The sequence below is a fragment of the Jaculus jaculus genome, chromosome 7, assembly GCF_020740685.1.
Source record: "Jaculus jaculus isolate mJacJac1 chromosome 7, mJacJac1.mat.Y.cur, whole genome shotgun sequence".
Lineage (NCBI taxonomy): Eukaryota > Metazoa > Chordata > Mammalia > Rodentia > Dipodidae > Jaculus > Jaculus jaculus.
In genome coordinates this window covers 64,169,971-64,186,123 of record NC_059108.1, presented here as the reverse complement: position 1 = coordinate 64,186,123, position 16,153 = coordinate 64,169,971, and positions in this window count along the sequence as shown.

Here is a 16,153-nt window from a genome sequence, read left to right as displayed (position 1 = left end):
CTGCATCTCAGGCCTGCCTGTGGGAAGAGCCTTCATCCCAGGGACAATATAGACCCTCCTCCTAGGACTGTTGCTTGCTGTCCAAACAATCATATATTTTCTAATATACTTAAAAATATTTTATCACAAAGCCAAAGGGCTCAGGTTCGATTGCCCAGTGCCCATGAAAATCCAAATGCACAAAGTGGTACATTCATCTGGAGTGCATTTGCATTGGCTACAGGCTCTGGCACTAGCATTTCTCTCTCGCTCTCTCTCCCTCTGCTTGCAAATAAGTTAAAAAAAATTAAAATATATTGACAATTTCATCTATGTATACAATATATTTTGAACATATTCATTCCCATTACCTTTTCTTATCATCTCCCACTGAGCCCCCTTTTCCCACCAGCTTAGGTCCCTCTTTCCCTGTACCTTTGCCAGCATTTGTTATTTGTTTTCTCTATGATAGTCATTCTGATTAGGCTGAGATGTAATCTCACAGTAGTTTTAGTTTGTATTTTCCTAATAGCTAAGGATGTGAACACTTTTAAAATATTTATTGGCCATTTGCTCTCATCTACCTTTGAAGAAACAGGAGCAGTTATTAAATAGCAATGGAGTTGTTCACAGCCCTGGAATGACTTTACCAAAGACATGACTACAGCAAGGAATTTCTGGAATTCCCTGGTGCTCCCTCAGCCATCTTTCTCCACTTTCCTGTTTTCCCCAGCTGGGCCAACCCTCCACTTCCATCTCTTTCAACATGGGGGCAGGGACAGTTTTTGCTTGAAAACAGGGAGGTCCTGTCAGCTTCTGATTGACATAGGTCACTGAATCATTAGCTGGGGACTCTGGGTATGTTGGAATTACTTCACGTGTTGGGTTGTGTTCTGCAGAGTACCAAGGTAGACACCAAAACAGTTGTGGAGACTGCAGAGACAGACCTTGTACCCATCTGGCATGACCCAGGAGACCCTGTGGGACCTGAGGAGCTTCTGCAGAACTTTATTGCACATGGCTGCCCTGGTAGGTTTGGTCCTCTTTGGAATATGAACAAGTGGTGAGGGACTGGTGTGTGGGAGGAAGAGGTGGGGAATGGGGGTAGTAAAGAGATTTCTTAGTTAGCCTTCAAAAGTCAGGCACTGGCCTGGCTTATTGTTCCTGGCCATAGTTTGTCCCTTCAAAACAGCCTCCTTTTCTTTTTCTTTTTTTAATTTTTTCTTTCTTCTTCTTTGTTTTTTTCAGGTAGGGCCTCACTCTAGCTCAATCTGACCTGGAATTCACTATGTCATATCAGGGTGGCCTCAAACTCATAGTGATCCTCCTTCCTGTGCCTCTTGAGTGTTGGGATTAAAGGTATGCACCATCATGCCTGGCTCCTTTCTTTAAAAAAAAATCATTTAAGAGAGATAGGGAGAGAGAAAACAGCAGATGTGTGTGTGTGTGTGTGTGTGTGTGTGTGTGAGAGAGAGAGAGAGAGAGAGAGAGAGAGAGAGAGAGAGAGAGAGAGAGGGAATGAGCATGCCAGGCAGGGAATTTAGCCACTGTAAACAAACTCCAGCTGCATATGCCACCTTGAGCATCTGGCTTACATGGGTCCTGGGGAATTGAACCTTGGTCATTTGGCTTTGTAGGCAAATGCGTAAACCACTAAGCCATCTCTCCAGCTAACCCTCCCTTTCTTTTGGCCTCTTTTACCCACACACAATTAACATAGCATGCATACATGATGCCCTCTACAACAGCAGTAACATCAACATGGTGTGACAGTCATACAAGTTACTTGCTTACACAGGTACAGTAATGCTGGGAGCCTAGGCATCTAACCATATTTGCAATCACTCTCCATGTGATAGTACTATGAAAGATTCATGTCCCATATAAGCAGGCCCACATTTTCTGTCCCCAAATCCTTTCCATCTCCAGGTAATAGTGCTTTCCCTTTAAGGAAGTTACCCTTTGCATCTTGATGATGGATTTGCTATATACGTCATGACTTTTTATGCTACCCTTTCACTCACCTCAGTATGTAGCTCGCTCCTGGCTGACATTTCCCACAGCCTTTAAGCTTCTGTATACCCTGTCTCATAGTCTCCGGGAATTTCATTTTCTGTCTACTCTCCTGCATATGGCCTGTAGCTTTCTTGGGATCAGCCATCTTGCTGAAATGCTTTCCATGTGCTCGGCCAGGGTGACCTGCTGTGGCAAGTGCATTGTCTTGCTGTGCTGTGACCCTGCATTGTAAGTGAGACCTCCTCGACAGTGAATGTTTACTGAGATTGCTAGAGCATTGGAGGGGCAGGTGCTGGGACTGGCCCAAGTCTCACAGATGGAAAAAAAGGAGGGAGTCTCATTTTAGCTCCTAAGCGTCTGACCCAGAGTTTGATACAACATGAAACAGGAAAGCCTGTGTGGACTTGATTTGGCTTTCTCTCATTCCTTTCTGCCACTTCCAGGGTGCAACTACTAATACATGTTGCTATGTCAAAACACAGCATACAGCCTTGGCTCAAATTCTGGACCTAGCACATACTAGCTGTGTGATCTTCAATATATTATTTAACTTCTCTACCTGAGTTTTCTCTTCAGTGCAATACTCATTTAGTAGGACTACATTTGTTGGCTGTTGATGACAAGATAAACCAATAAAGTGCTTCTCCTTATACCTATTTCTGAGTCTGCAGTTGGTTAGCAAAAAACCAATGCACCCTCCACACCTTGCTCTATGCTTTTCTCACCCCAGATTCTCACACTGAATGGAGCAGACTTAATAAAGCATTCTGTGACAGCAAGTCTCATGTACTTTCTAGATGTCTCTCTTAAATGTCATGTTTTCTCATGACATTAGGTGACATTTTGTAAAGAAATATAAAATCTACCATTCTACTAGCTATGGAATTCAGTTTGCTGATAAAAATCAATCAACTTAATGAATTTGTTTCTATTAACACAAGAATAATTATGTCTAAGTAATAGTACTACACTATTGTTCTGAATTGCAAATGTAGAACTCCTTCAATATTATTAAGCTTACTCATTCTAATAGCACAGAAAGCAGGGCAGACCCTGTTATCTTATAACTTTCCATTGTTAGGTAACATTTGCTCAGATTTAGGAAAAGTACTTATGACTTTAAATTTTAAGAAAACTACGATAAAGGATTTGTAATATCTGGTCTTTGGTGGGGATAGGCCATGTTACCCCAAAATACATTGCCTTGGCATATTGGATATTGTAAGCTAAAAGAATTTAAGAAAACAGTCAGAAGGTTCTGCCTGACCTTCTCCACCCTTCCTCTCAAAGTAGATTATAAAATTCATGAAGGATTTTCTGACCTTCCCCTGAAACCATCATGAGACCCTGGTAAGAGGTGCCCTCCCTATACAAACAAGAAAGTAGCATCCTTTGTCCCTGAAAACTCAGGGCCACAAAAGAATATGAGCAAAGGCTTGCTGAGTTCCCCCAGTTTATTACCATTGTCCTGTCCCTGTGTCCTATCATATTTCTTCATGGTGGTTCTCTGTTACTCAAAGGTAGCACTAAAAACACATAGATTTAACTATTATTTTGACTCTTTATTGCCTTGCTGACAGCCAAGGATGCTGATGGAAGACAACTTTCCTCCCTACATTTTTCATTAAGAACTTCTGTGAACTCTTCACGACTTAGATTTGGATGTTTTCCTAAAAGATCTCAGAGGAGTATCTGGAGCTGATGGATAGACACCTTCTTCAAATCAGTTCACTTGTACTGTTATTGAAACTCTTTAGACTGAATGTGTTTGTATTTAATTTATATTAGGCTACGTTCCTATGGACAAATATGCCTGTCAAAGGCTAGCCTTCAGAGGTTGCCCACATGATTAGAGGGACTGATAATGTCCTCCAAGCAGAGTCAGAAAATGTTTAGATTCTCTCCAGACACAAGGTGAGATCTGAGTTTACTGAAAATAGGATATTTTATTAAAGGTAAAATTGGTAGGAGGGTTTTGAGAGTAAGAATATGAAGGATCAGAGAGTAGAATAGTCTGTACTTCTTCCCATTGAAGAATTGATATGTCTTGAGTTCAGGAAGGCCTGTTCTGGAAGAGCTAAGTCATATCAGTAAACAAAGTAGTGCCCATGAAGATAGGAAAGGGTGGTGTCAGGTATGAGAGTCCATCAGTGTGGAGTAGATAGATGCCTGCTAGGGCCCAGACACTTCTTTCATCATGGTCTCCAAGGCATAGCCTAAGCTTGGCTGTCATTTTTTTCAAGAAGGCCTCAGCTGACTTCTTTTAGAAAGTAACCTTTGACTCTAGACACACTTTACTCATCACTCTTTTGTGCATATGTCTCTTCTGAAATTATGTTCTTTATTTGTTTACTTTCTAATTTGTCTTCACTCAGTTGGAATAGAAGCTTCATGAGGGTTAGCTCTTCTTCAGGGCAGTAGCCTCAACTTCTAGAAAGGCCCTGAGGGTAGTTATGATAGCATATTAAAAGTAAATAGCAGCTAACATTTTTATTGTTTGTATAAGGCACTATTCTTAGAATTTACATTATTGTCTCACTTAATCACCTTAAACTTTATTGTCCTGGATTTTCTGAGATGCAAAGATTTTAAGTGAGATCATGTAATTAAGAAATTGGCAGAGTGGCATAAATTAAGTGCCCGATAAATATTCATTATTTTTTAATGAGCCCTTTTCCCATTTATTTCTGACTTCCTTGATGGTGACACAAAGATCCCATGGCACAGGTGGCTTGTTGCAAGTGACATTCCTTTTCCCTGTGCTTTTTTTAAAAAAAATTATTTATTTATGATAGAGAAATAAAGAGAGAGAGAGATGGGGTATGCCAGGGCCTCTAGCCACTGCAGAGGAACTCCAGATGCATGCACTACCTATGTATCTGGCTACACATGGGCACTAGGGGACCAAACCTGGTTCTTTAGGTTTTGCAAGCAAGCACCTTAACCACTGAGATGTCTCTCCATCCCTCTGCCCCATCTTATTTATTTTCAACAGTGCAAACTCACAGTTTTCTCTGAAGTTTAATATAAATGACAGCTGGAATGTCACATATCTCAAGATTATTGTTGTAGTTTAAATAGATGATCCCCATTATATACAGTGTTTTATAAGTTTGAGTTTAGATCTATAGTCACTTGGGTGGAGGAGGTATCATTGAGTGGATTTTAGAGTCTAGCACTAGGTGTTGTGGTGGATTTATAATTTTACTTTAAAGATATACAAAGTATCTGAAGTTTTTGAAGTGTGATCATTCAGTAGTGTAGCATTTGTATTTTTTTTTTTTCTTGTGGCCTCTCTCTTCTTGGACCTATAAAAACAGGCCAGCTTCTTCTGCCAATATGGAACTTCCCCTAGATCTGTAAGCTTCAATAAATAGCCATTCCTCCATAACTGTGCCTAGTTTAAAAGTTTATCTCAATGATCTAAAGCTATGTACCACAGAAATTGGTACCAGGAGTCAGGTGTAATACCAAAATAAATCTGACTGTGTCGATTTTGATTTTTGGAATTTATGTGCTGGAGGAATGGAAAATTTGGTGCTTACAACTGAAGATTCCTTCTGGAGTGGTAATCCAACTATTATGGACTATTCTTATGAGAGTTTGAAAGTGCTAAATGCAGAGAGAGTTGAACTTGGAGGCTTGGCTTATGAACTTTCTAAGGGGAAGGAAAAACTACAGAGGTCTTTGTTGGAACTGAGCTACTGGCTTAAGAGCTGGCTGTGTTCTGCTGCCCAGGCCCAGAGAGTTTGATCAGATTGAAATTGTAATGTGCTTGGCTAAAGATATTAAACTGAGAGATTTAAGATTTTAAGTTTGAAAACCTCAAGCAAGTTAAAATTACAGACACTGATACTGGTTAGGTTACTGAAGCTTCTATGGTCAAACATATTAGCAATCTTAAGGAAGATGACCCAAGTGCTTTACATAAAAACAATGAAAAGGATGCCTGAAGAAAGACTATCATAAAAATACAAACTCTTTTGGAAAAGAGTTATCTGGAGAAGGAAACTGCTATTCAAGGTTGTGATTTATTTTGTCCCTAAATTAAGAATATGGCTATTAGCCTGGTGTGGTGGCACACACCTTTAATCCCAGAACTTGGGAGGCAAAAGTGTGAGGATCATTATGAGTTTGAGGTCACCCTGAGACTACATAGTGAATTCCAGGTCATCCTGGGCTTGAGTGAGACCCTACCTCAAAACAACAATAGCAACCACAAAAAAAGAATTTGGCTGTGTCCTTAACACCTGGTATCAGTTTAATAATGACAAAAAATATACACCCAGTTCCAGGAGCCACTCCTGAACTGTGACATGAGGCAGGGCATGATGATACTGATAGGCTGACAAAGCCATTGGAAGATAGACCATGATTTACCAAGAGACCCAAAATGTTTTGGATATATAAGGACTGTAAAAGCACTACCATGAAGGCTGTTGACTAGGGATGAATGTGTTCCCTGGATACTCAGCCCAGCTGGAGAGGCAAAGACTGTCAGGCACTGGTTATATCAGACTTAAGCTACAAAATTTTAATGTTTGCTTGATGGTTGTTGAGTTTACATTGTTCCTGTTTCTCCCTGTTATGCCTTATAACAATTAAAAATTTTTACTCGGTGCCTTTATATGTTAAAGATATATAACTTGTTGGATTTTACAAAACTCACAGATAAGACACTTGACTCAGTTGTAAATGCTAATCATTGGCCTTCATCAGTATAAGAAAGCATAGCTAGGAAATTTCTATTCCATTTTCAACCAAACTACCCAGCCAAGTTTGAATATTTCTCTATAATGCCTTTTGGTCATGTCTTAACCTCCCTCATCAGGGTGACCTTAATTTAGTATACTGTCACCTGCTGCTGCACAAGGCTATGTATGCACTACTTCCCTCAAAAGTTTCCCTTCCCACTCTCTGGCCTTAAGCCCTGGCAGTCCAGCTCCTGGACACCATACTGCCTGTCTATAAGAGTTTCTCCACTCAGGACACACTTTATTTTTACAAATATTCACTGTTGCCGTCACCCATTGTATATCTGTACTAAGTGATAAAAAACATGAATGAATAAAGCAGGCATTATTTTGGCCCTGAAGCCTAGTCTCATGAAGGATACAGATACCAATCAAAGAATCACACCAGCATATGAGTCTCATGAAGGAAGCTCCTGGCTGATGTGAGCATGTATTATGGTGTCCTGAGGCAGCATGCAAAAGTATGGAAGCTACTGAGTCTGATTTGCCATAAGACAAGGAAGTTTAAGGCAAAGGGTGGAATGAGTGCAAAAGATCATCAAGTGGCTAGGAGCATGACACCTTCACACAAATAATCAGAACCCAGAGTGGCTGAGCTCAAGGAGCAAGTTCTACACTGAGGGATGAAGTGGGAAGGAACTGTATTCTGTTCCTTATCACATGAGCAAAGAAAAGGCATTAGGAGCACTTGAGCAGAAGAGACAATATCTAATTTGTGTTTTGCAAGAAGCCATTTCAGCAAAACCATGAACAGATGAGATGACCCTAGGTCTGTCTTGTGCTGTTTGCTGTTGATAGGAACAGAGAATTGGAGCTATATGAAAAGAAGGGTCACCATTCAGGATCAATAGAAGCAGCTGAAAAAAAAAAAAGTCCAACAGCTGCAGGTGCCTGTGAAGCTTTCACATGGGTGCTGAGTACATGGGTGATATTCATATTGGGACTTGTAAGAAAGGCTTGCGTAAAGTAGCTATGAATTTCTGATAACAACTGAAATCATAGGTGGTTGAATTGCCTTGAGAGACATAAAAATCAAAAAGATAAGAGAGAACACCAAGATGGTGGATGACCTGGATGAGTACGAGAGCGAAGCAGGCTGTGTGCCCCTTCTCCATACTAAGGAAATCAAACCCCAAAGCCATTATAACCATGGATATGGTGAACCTCTTGGGTGGAAAACTCACATTGATGATTATAGCACATGGGACATAGTCAAGGCCACACAGACACTTGAGATCTGTGTGAGTTGCATTGCAGCAGTTTGCTGGTCCGATTTAAGAGTTCAAGGTCCTCTTCAATTTGGTCCACTGATGTCCACATCCCAGACAAATTCAGTCCAGAATTTTAGGACAAACACCCCACACAGCAAAGCACATGGATATTCTACTAAAAGTTGCTGTCCTTCTGTGGCTAGAGAAGTGAGACTCTTGGAAGCAGAAAAACTACAGTATCCAATTATCCCAGCAGCAAGAATTCCTACTATTCCCTTCAAAGAAACTATCACTGCAAAGGTGGAGAGTAGGATCATGGGAAGAAGACCATATCCCAAGATGCTTGCCACACACACACAATTGAAAACACCTGTCATACTCATTAAATTTAGTAAGCCCAACATTCCTAGACCCCATTTTCACTGATTCCATACATGTACCCAAACTGGATTTTGCTGGGCAGTAACAGTGTGGCTTAAAAGATGAGGCAAAATACCATTGGTCTTTTCAGTTTCATTCATGATACTGCCATGTGGTGGATTGAATAGAATAGATGGCCCCCAGTATATTCAGTTGTTTGTTGTTTGCATCTGCTGGCTACCTGGCTGGAGGCAATGTCACTGGGTGGATCTTAAGTTGTGGTGATGGGTTTCAGATTTCAATCTAAAGATATGCAAAGTGTGCTGGAGTTCCTGAAGTGTACTGTGGCTTTTGGCTTTTGGCTTGTACTTCTCTCTCTCTGTTTGGACCTGTGAAGGCAGGCCAGTTTCTTCTGCCATTATGGAACTTCCCTTGGACCTGTAAGCTTCAATAAATCCCTTCCTCCATAACTGTGCCTGGTCTGAAAGTTCATCTCAGTGAACCTGAAGCTGTCTGCTACAGAATTTGGTACTGAGGAGTGGGCTGAGATGTACCTGGCCATGTGGATGTTGATCATTTGGAACCTTTGTTTTGGAGGAATAGGCATGGACTTGGTGCTTGCAGCTGAAGATGTCTTCTGGAGTGGTAAGCCAAGTTTTATGGACTATTCTGATGAGAGTCTGAGAATAATAAGTGCAGACAGAAGTGAACTTCGAGGCTTGGCTTATGAACTTTCTAAGGGGAAGGAAAGACTGCAGAGGACTTTGTTGGAACTGGGCTACTAGCATAAGGGTTGCCCAGGCCCAGGGAGTTTAATCAAGGTTAAATTTGTAATGGACTGATGTGCTTGGCTAGAGATATTGGACTGAGAAACTTAAGATTTTATGCTGAAAAACTTTAAGCAAGTTAAATTTACTGGCACAGAGACTGGCTTTAGATTACTAAAGCTGCTATTGTCATTAGCAATCTTAAAGGACCATGGAAAAGATGCCTGAGGAAAGACTATCATAGAAATGCAAACACTTTTGGAAAGAGTTGATTGGAGAAGGAACCTGCTTTTCAAGGCTATGATTTGTTTCATCCCTGAATTAAGAATATGGCTGTGTCCTACACACCTGGTATTGGTTTCAGAAGCATGAAAAATGCGAGGACTGATCATGAATTGCACATGCTTCCAGGAGCTGCTGCTGAGATGTGGCATGAGGTAGGGCCTGATGCCCTGATAGGCTGAAAGAGCCTTTGGAAAATGTGAGGAGTGGTCATGAATTGCACATGGTTCCAAGAGCTGCTGCTGAGACGCAGCATGAGGCAGGGCATGATGCCCTGATAGGCTAAAAGAGCCGTTTGAAGATGGACCGTGGTTTGCATGAAGACCTAAAGATGTTTTGGATATACCAGGACTGTGTAAGGGCTACCATGGAGTGCACTGTTGGCCTGGGATGGAAGTGTTCCCCTGATACTCTGCCCGGCTGGAGGGGCGGAATTGGAAAATCTAGAGACTTGCAGTCTCTGGTTGTATTGAACTTGAACTGCAGAAGTTTGATGTTTGATGGTGGATGAGTTTGCATTGTTTTAGTCTCTCCTTGCTGTGCCTTATATCAGTTAAAAATGTATACTCTGTGCCTTTATGTTAGAAATGTTTAACTTGTTTGATTTTACAGGTCTTAATATCTTAAATTGGTCAAGACTGTGGGGTCCTGTGAAATTGAACTGAGTACAATTTACAAAGTGTGATGGTTATAAATGTATTGGGGACCAGGGGCGGAATGCGGTGGTTTGAATAGAATAGATGGTCCTCAATATATTCAGTTGTTTGTTTGTAGTTTGCATCTGCTGACTACCTGACTGGAGGCAATGTCACTGGATGGATCTTAAGTTGTGGTGATGGGTTTCAGATTTCAGTCTAAAGATCTGCAAAGTGTTCTGGAGTTCCAGAAGTGTACTGTGGCTTTTGGCTTTTGGCTTGTACTTCTCTCTCTCTGTTTGGACCTGTGAAGGCAGGCCAGTTTCTTCTGCCATTATGGAACTTCCCCCGGATCTGTAAGCTTCAATAAATCCCTTCCTACATTAAAAAAAAAAAGATAAGAGACACTGGGACCAGCCTTTAATGATGCTGATATTAAGCTGAGGAGACATGCCAGTAAAGGAACTTGAGAAGGAACCAGCATCTAGGAGGAAGTCAGGAGGAGGTAATGAGGTTGAAATAGAACTCTTTCCAATGCATCATACTAAAACCCATCTCTGGGCTGGAGAGATGGCTTAGTGGTTAAGTGCTTGCCTGTGAAGCCCAAGGACCCCGGTTTGAAGCTCGTTTCCCCAGGACCCACATTAGCCAGATGCACAAGGGGGCACACATGTCTGGAGTTCGTTTGCAGTGGCTGGAGACCCTGGCATGTCCATTTTCTCTCTCGCTCTCTGCCTCTTTCTCTCTCTCTCTGTCGCCTCAAATAAATAAAAATAAACAAACAAAAATTTTTTTAAAATCTCTAATTAATGTAAGCCAGAACAATTTATGGGCTCTGATAACTACAGATAGGGCCTATTCAGATGTGGCTGGATCCAAGAGCTCATGTAGGTTCTCAGAGCTTGCCTCTCATTCACTCCATTTCTCCGTTATGCCTTCTTCCAAATGGGTGTCTTTTCATATGGGGTTTCCTGTGTCATAGTCTGGCAAAGTCACCAGCAGAAGCTTCAGGTTTACATCCTATCCAAGGAGATTCCAGTGTCCCCTTGTGGGTTCCATTGAACCACCAGGAATCACTATTGTTAGCACACCATGGATTGGATGCTCATCTCTGAGCTGGCAGTCACATCAGCCTTACATATACAATGTGGGCCAGAGGGTGTGGCAAGGATGTCTCCTAAAATAAAAACAGAATACTTTTACCTAAGGATACAGAGGAGAGGCAAGGTCAGTAAAATGCAGAATAAAAAGAATACTAGAGGGGCAAGGATCCTAATAAGGAATGTATTCTCATGAGTGAGTTACTGGGAAGGGAACAAGGTGAGAGGGAACAAAAACTGCCCATTAAATTTACTTTCTTGGGGCTGGAGTGATGTCTTAGTGGCTAAGTTATTTGCCTGCAAAGCCTAAAGACCCAGGTTTGATTCCCTAGTACCCACGTAAAGCCAGATGTAGTGGTGTGTGCATCTGGAGTTCATTTGCAGTGGCTGGAGGCCCTGGAGTGCCCATTCTGTCTCTGTGTCTTTCTTCTATCACTCTGTGCTTAAAAATAAATAATTTTTAAAATTATTATCTTGGAATTTACTGGTAAGCTTGGAAACACATGTCTCATAGAAATCATAATGCAAATAAAAATGACTATGAACTCAACGGATAAAAGTCATTTAGCATGCAATCAGGGAAAACTTCCTATGAGAGGAAGCACTCAAGTGAGGTCCTGAGGGATGGGTAATTATTATTTTTTTTTAAAGCAAGGCCCAAGAAGCACAGGAATGGAGGGTACTGGGTACTCAGTTAACTACCATACCAGCAATTTCATAGTAACAAGGATTTGGGGATGAATTTACTAATCATGGAATGATTCCTGTTGGTCTAAGGGCTATAGGCCAAATGTGAATGCTATCAGGAAATAAGGGACTTTCGTTATCCAACTGACAAGTTATTCACTCACTACCTACAGTTCCTATGTATTCCAGTTAGGAAGAACCACCATTTCAGTAGGACTATCAGTTCAGGGCCTTGGAAAAAAACACTTCACTGGTTGTGTTGGTTTGAGTGTTAAAAATGTCCCCCATATCCTCAAGTGTTCTAATTAAGCTTCATACTTCATACTACCCATCTGGTCAGGAGGTGGAGCCTTGCTGAGGATGCATAACACTGGGAGTAGGCCTTGAGATTTTATAGTCCAGCCTTGCTTGCCAGAGTTAGCTAGCTCACTCTTTCTGCTTCTTCCCAGCTGAAAAAACCATTTACTTCCTTAAGCTGATTCTGGCCAAACGTTTTATCCCAGCAACAAAAAGGTAACTGCTACATTACCCTCCTGTCTTTCCATTCATAAACTGAGCCACAGGGTTTTCTTTCTCCTCCTAGCCTCATGTTTCCCCTACTTCTAAGTGGTCTCAGTCTGCAGTGCTGATATTGCCATTCCTGGCTACAGAACCTTTGGCTGTTCTACCTGCTCACTGACTGAAATAGAGCACTATGGTTGTGTGGTGCCTGCCTCTGTAGAAGCAGATGATTTTCTGTGCTTCCAGGTAACTCCTCTTCATTCCTGCATGGCAGCTGGACCATGGAGCATAGTCAGGAAGTATAGAAAAATGAGTGCTAGTGCTCAGCCTCTTTTTTCCTTTTTATAAGTCTAGGACTCCAGTGCATGGGATAGTACCACTAACATTTAGGGTGGGTATTCCCACCTTGCAGCACACAATTTTAGGTTTGCTGAGATGAACTTCCATACCAGGCACAGTTATGGAGAAAGGGATTTATTGAAGCTCAAAGATCCAGGGGAAGTTCCAAAGTGGCAGAAGAAGTTGGCCCCCTCTTAAAGGACCAGGCAGAGAGAGAGAGAGAGAAAGAGATGCCACAAGCCAAATCCCAAAAGACACAGCACACTTCAGAAACTCCAGGTGAAAGTAGGTACTTTGCATATCTTTAGATTGGCATTTCAAATCCACCACCACACCTTAGGAGGCACCCAATGAAACCTCCTCCAGCAAGGTGGCTGCAGATCCAAACTACAAAGCAATAAAATACTTAATATATTGAGGGCCATCTATTCAAATTATCACATTCCATTCGTGGCCCCCAATAGATTCAAAGCCATCACACATTGTAAATTGTATTCAGCCCAGTTGCAAAAGTCCCCACAGTCTTTACCAACTTAAGATAGTTCTAAGATCCCAAGTCTACTCTGAGATTTAAGATTTTCTCTTAGCTCTGAGTCCTGTAAAATCAAACAAGTTATCTACTTACAACATAAAAGCACAGAGTAAACATTTTCATGTGGTATAAGGCATGTGAGGTAGAGACTGGAACAATGCAAACTCAACAACCATCAAGAAAACATCAAATTTCTGCAGTTCAAGTCCAGTGACTGGCAGTCATTGAATTTTCCAATTCCACCACTCCATCTAGGCTGAGTAACCAGGAAAACTGCCATTCCTAGCCAAAAACTTTCATGGTAGCACTTGCACAGTCCTGGTATATTTAAAACATCTTTGAGTCTCCATGCAAACCACGGTCCATCTAACAATGGCTTTGCCACCCGATCAGGGGCATGAAGCCCTGCCTCATGCTGCATCTCAGCCATGGCTCCTAAAGCCTTGTTCATTTCATGACAACTCCATGAATTTTTCATGCTTCCAAAACTGATGCCAGTTGTGCAAGACAAAGCCATATTCTTAGTTCTGGGAGGAAATAAATCATGATCTTGAAGAGCAGGTTCCTTCTCCAGTCAACTCTTTCCAAAAGAGTTGGCATTTCAACATAATGTCTCCTCAGGAATCCTCTCTATTGTTTTAATGTAAACCAGTTGGGCCATCTTCCTTAATATTGCTAATGTGTTTGACAATAGCAGCTATAGTAACCTAAAACCAGTATCAGTGCTTGTTGTAGTCAGGTTCTCATTGCTGGCAGAAATCACCCAACCAAGAGCAGCTTGTGGGGGAAAAGAGGTTTATTTTGGCTTAAAGATTTAAGGGGGAAGCTCTATGATGGCAGGGGAAAGTGATTGCATGATCAGAGGGTAGTCATAACCTCCTGGCCAACATTAGATGCACAATAACAGCAGTAGAGTGTGCCAAACACTGGCAAGGGGAAACTGGCTATAATACCCATAACCTCCTCCTCCCCTTGCACAAAAATACAATTAATTCCCAAATCTCCATCAGCTGGGGACCTAGTTTATTGGGGACACCTGAATCAAAACATCACATTCTGCCCCTGGTCCTTATAAACTGATAACCATCCATGATGTCAAATGCAATGCATTCAGTCCAACTTTTAAAATCCCCATGGTTTTTATAAATCCTAATGATGTTCAAGCATTCCTATAGTTGAAGATCTTTTAATCTTTAATTATGATCCATAATGCCAACAAAACCCATAATGGCACAGAATAAACACTCACACTGCAAAAGATGGCATTGGGCATAACAAAGAAATATTCAACCAATACAAGATTTAAACAGGGCAAACATCAAACTCTGTAGCTCCAAGTCCAGTAATTCTAACCAACAACAAGTCTCTGGAGTTCAAATTCTGCCCCTCCAGCTAGGCTATTCACAGTCATAGAAAACCTCATCCAGACTAACAGCTAAGATGGTGGCGTAGGTACCATGCCAAAGCAGCCTAGGGGGAAAAAAGACCAAAAATACTCAGCAAAATACTAAAAAGTGAGGTGTACAGGAAATTGAAGTGGCAGTGGAGAAGTAGAAGAGATCCAGAGCATCCAGAGCCCACACAGGCCAGGAAAAGTGGCCCCAGCAGCTCCGCCAACTGCGGCGGCAGCAGCACAACAGAAAGGGGCCAGGCTCGGCTTGAGCTGCAGGAAAAGCCAGGTGCGGGGATTTTCCACTCACACTGGAGCTCTCTGCAACTCAAGAAACGTGAAGGGAGAGCGGCAGTGAGCAATGGAGGAGCTGACCACGAGGTACAAGAACACATGGAACAGCAAGAGAACCAGAGCAGCTGCAGCTCCCTCCCCTCCCCCACCGCCTGTGCCCAGCTCCAGAAAACAGAGCAGCGTCTCGGGACCTGGCCATGTCAACTTGAGCTGACAGCAGGACCCAAGCAGGAGCAGAGTTTGGCAGCAACATCAGTGGCTCCGGCACTGGTAACAGTGGCCCCAGCAGCAGCAGACCCAGGAGTGGCAGCAACAGCAGATCCAGCAGTAGCAGCAGCAGTGGACCCAGTAGCAACAGCTTCAGCAGCAGCAGTGGCCCCAGAAGTGGCAGCTACTGCAGCAGCAGAGGCAGCAGCAGCGGTGGGCCCAGCAGCAGCAGAGGCAGCAGCAGTTCCAGCAGCAGGGGTGCAGATCTGCAGGGCCACACTTGCCAGGCTTGGTTTGCCCTGTAGGAAAAGCCAGTGCCCAGCTCCAGAAATCAGAACAGCAGCTCGACGACCCAGGCAGCAACTTAACTGAGACAAAAAAAAACATCCAAGGTAACTGGGATTGCACCAGGGAAGGGTCTCACTTGGTCACAAGCTGACTTGGATCCCTCAACAGACAAGAAATCTTAAACTCTTTGTTGATAGAGGATCTGGTCATTATAATAACTACTCTTGCATACATACCTGGGGCTATTTTTGATTGAATGTGTACAGTGTTTAGTTAAATTTTAGAATCCAACTGTATTTTATTCCACACAGCCAACTTGAATACTCCCATAGCAGGGAAACTCAACCCCTAGGAACACCTTTGTAGATACTCTGAGAGTCTTAAGAGCCACACCTAACACGTTAAGCTCCTACCCTGAAAATATATAACATCAAATCAATTGTACAGCTAAGAATACCCAGCTAGCTAGAATATCCAAGCTATGACTTAATCCAAGATGAAAAAATATATACATTATAACACAAGAAACACTAAAAAGCAAGATGATATAAATCCACCTGATAGTATTAATGCATCAGAAATGTCCTTCAGTGAGAACGAGTTAGAGGAAATGCCTGAGAAAGAGTTCAAAAGAATGATTGTAAATATGTTCAAAGAGGTCAAAGAACAAATCAAAAGAATCAAAGAGGAAATCAAAGGAATCAAAGAAGACACAGGACACCAATTTAATGAAATAAAGAAGGCAATACAAGACATAAATAAGGAAATAGAAATAATAAAGAAAAACCAGTCAGAATTACTAGCAATGAAG